This window comes from Oncorhynchus clarkii, chromosome 16, assembly GCF_045791955.1.
Source record: "Oncorhynchus clarkii lewisi isolate Uvic-CL-2024 chromosome 16, UVic_Ocla_1.0, whole genome shotgun sequence".
NCBI lineage: Eukaryota > Metazoa > Chordata > Actinopteri > Salmoniformes > Salmonidae > Oncorhynchus > Oncorhynchus clarkii.
In genome coordinates, this window is record NC_092162.1 from 62,670,655 (window position 1) to 62,673,475 (window position 2,821).

A 2,821-nucleotide genomic window follows, 5' to 3' on the forward strand; every position below is an offset into this window, starting at 1 on the left:
CCACCTCAAAAGAAACCTCAAGTCATAGAAAGGGAATGAATAGAGTGGTCACGCTTCTGAAAACAGACAGTGCTCACCCCCAGTGTAGGACCAAGGAGAGCAGGGGAGAGCTAGAGGGGAACCAACACTGTGTAGGACCAAGGAGAGCAGGGGAGAGCTAGAGGGGAACCAACACTGTGCTCTGACGGAGGTGTCAAACTACCAAACAAACACATAGGCCAAGGCTACAGCATGTCATGACATGAGTGGGAGAGACAGCGAGAGAGAGAGAGACGGTGAAGAAAATATAAGAAAATAATTGTGAGATATTTGGAAGAAAACAACAGAAGTCAGGTGGATAAAAGCAGTACTATCATAGATGAAATGTATAGAAAGAGAGGCTGATTCGCGTATAGAGTGAGATTTTCTCTTCCCTTCTCTCTCCCTCTCTGCCACAGGTATTGAGGTATGTGTCTCAGGGGGCGCCAGCGGTTGTGCTGAGAGGTGCAAGGTGCACGTTTGTTCTCCTGTCAGGACCTGCTTGGGGCTGGGGCAGGGAGGGGCCAGGACAATTCTATTGTTCCGACATTCCTCTCCATGAGGGATTGGGCCGGGTGGAGGTAGCTGAGGTGGGTAGGTGTGAGGCTGGGGCGTGAGGGGTTGGGGGATAAGAGGGTGACACGTGTGTGTGTGTGTGTGTGTGTGTGTGTGTGTGTGTGTGTGTGTGTATCCAACTGGGCACACCACGTACGTCATTTCAATGTAGATTTGGGGGTATTATTTGGTTGAGATGTTGATCAATGAGATTTCAACCTTTATTCACCCGCTCAAAACAACATCCAGAAGTTTGTTGAATTCCCAATGTGTTATCACTATGTTTTCAACAATCTAAAACAACATCCAGAAGTTTGTTGAATTCCCAATGTGTTATCACTATGTTTTCAACAATCTAAAAGAACATCCAGAAGTTTGTTGAATTCCCAATGTGTTATCACTATGTTTTCAACAATCTAAAAGAACAACCCAATTCCAATGGAAAAACAATGTCAGATAAAATAAATAAAAAAATATGACCCTACAAATAGTATTATTGGGAGATATGAAGAGACCTGATTGGCCCAGAGTCGTCCGGGTTTGGCCAGGGGAGGCCATCATTATGAAAAATAACTAGTTCTTAACTGACATGCCTAGTTAAATAACGGTTAAATAAAAAAATAAAAAATACTGTGGGGGGGGGGATCTTGGATAGTTGGCCTGGTGGTTGGGAGCTTGTGGCTGGTTTGCGTCCCAGATTCAAGGTGGCTGATTTGCGTCCCAGATTCAACTGGGTGAGGGATCGGTTCATGTGCCCTTGGGCGGGACGCTTGACCCTGGTTGCTCCTGTGGGTTGCTCTAGATGGGAGTGTCTGCTGGATGACTGAATGTAATGTCGAGCAGCTTCACTACAGGTAGACTGTTTTAAAATTCCCAAAAATGTCATCAAAAACAAAGATTTTTGGTTTAGTTGTCTAAATGTGTTATCACTGCGCTTTCAACCATTTAAAAGCACAACAAAGTTCAAATAGGAAAACAATGTCAGATATTTTGTATTTATACACAATGTGTTATCACTGTGATTCAACTAATAGCACAACCAAATGACCGGGATTACAGTTGAGACTACATTAAAGTACATGGTGCAAGTGATCAATGCTGATCAAATTCTCCACAGGTTATTACAGTCATTGTGAAGATCTCCACAGACCTGCGACCTTTGCTTGCTATCTTGAACATGCACACTTTTTAGGATTACATAAGACATTTATAGTCACAGTAGGCTTACCACAAAATGTGGCCATGAACGTGTTACTGATACTTTAGCCTTAACTTTAGGCTATTTAGTGTATTACAAAATGATGGTTGAATTATGTTTGGATAGTTTCATCTGAGCCACTGGCTTAATTCCATTCTTTAACTGTTATTTGTGGTTTAGTTGGAGACGTGAAACCTACATATCATTTGATAACTTGTCGACAAGTCAATAGGGTATATACTGTATTGCCAAAGTGTCATTAAATTGTGTTTGGTTGTCAACGCAACCAAATATCAACATTTGAAGGAGATTGGTTGAGATGGAGACGTGAATCCAGCATATCTATTATTAATTTGTAGACTAACTGGAATTAAAGCAGACTAAGTCAGGGGCTCAGATAGAACTATCCAAGCAGAAGATAAATCTCCTTCAAATGTTGATATTTGGTTGCGTTGACAACCAAACTCAATTCAACATCCAGTTGGTCTACAAATGATTCATTGATATGTTGGATTCACATCTCCATCTCAACCAAGAGGTCAAAGAATAGGACTAAATCAAATCAAATGTAACTTTAAATGCAGTTTGATTTGATTTAGTCACGTTCTTTAACTTTGATTATTTGATTCTTGGTTGAGATGGAGACATGACTCCAACATACAATACATGAACAAAACTATGTGGACACCTGCTTGTCGAAAATCTCATTCCATAATCATGGGCATTAATATGGAGTTGGTCCCCCCATTGCATCTATAACATTCTCCACTCTTCTGGGAAGGCTTTCCACTAGATGATGGAACATTGTTGCCATTCAACCACAAGAGCATTAGTGAGGTTTGGGCACTGATGTTGGGAAATTAGGCCTGGCTCACAGGCAGCGTTCCAATTCATCCGAAAGGTGTTCGATGGGGTTGAGGTCAGGGATCTGTGCAGGCCAGTCAAGTTCTTCCACACTGATCTCGCAAAACATTTCTGTATGGACCTCACTTTGTGCACAGGGGCATTGTCATGCTGAAACAGCAAAGGGCCTTTCCCAAACTGTTACCA